The following is a 977-nucleotide window of genomic DNA, read 5'->3' on the forward strand; positions in this document are numbered from 1 at the left end:
ATCTGATCCGCAGCGAGATCCTGACTGTCGGATCTCGGCCTTGATGGACTTTGGCCGTCCAATTTTTACTCTTCCGCTCTCAGCCCCTAATAATGAATAGTGCCCCATAGTATCCTAGCCCCTACTAGGGCATTTGAGTCATTCACATGTGGGATATAGAACGGCGGTGGCTTCCATGCACGAGACCATGCCGCCTCTTCCCGCACTCGTGCCTCACAACCCCATTCCCTAACCCTAGCTTCTCCTCTATCCCTCCTGCGGCCAAAGTCTACCCAATGCTGCCACCATCTACTATGCCCAACCGTCCATTGCGCACGCTCCCTACCGTGTCTCCTCCTTCGCTTGCCCTTATGTCGTCGGGGCATCTCCTCCTCCCCACCCCTTTGGTGCTCAGCAGGAGGAGCGAGAGGTCCTCGATCTCAGTCAACTTTGCCCGCCTCCACCACCACCCACCTGCAAGAGGCCCCGCCACTCCTCCTTCTCCTTCATCGTGTGGTCATCACTGGGAAGAGTGTTAGCTTCCACTAACTCATCGGCTTTACCTGGAGGCATCACCATCGACTAAGAAGCTTCGGATTGGTGTCCTCGCATTCGTGCACCTCTGAGAAGAAGACGACCAAGGTGAGCTGTGCGAAGGCAGCGATGAGCACCCTCTCCACTTCTCCCATTTCATTCCACCCCCTATCTCTCTCGCCGATTTGCCCGTTCATCTACTCAAGATTCAATTTGATAGGTTGATGTGTTCATTTTTAGGGGGGCAATCCTCCTGAGCTGTTATGAAGATGAAGATGGGTTAGATCTGATACGTCCATTTTGCATCATGCTTTTATATCGATATTTATTGCATTATGGGATGTTATTACACATTATGCCACAATACTTATGCCTATTCTCTCTTATTTTAAAAGGTTTACATAGAGAGGGAGAATGCCGGCAGCTGGGATTCTGGGATGGAAAAGGAGCAAATATTAGAGACC

This window comes from Triticum dicoccoides, chromosome 7A (genome assembly GCF_002162155.2).
Source record: "Triticum dicoccoides isolate Atlit2015 ecotype Zavitan chromosome 7A, WEW_v2.0, whole genome shotgun sequence".
Lineage (NCBI taxonomy): Eukaryota > Viridiplantae > Streptophyta > Magnoliopsida > Poales > Poaceae > Triticum > Triticum dicoccoides.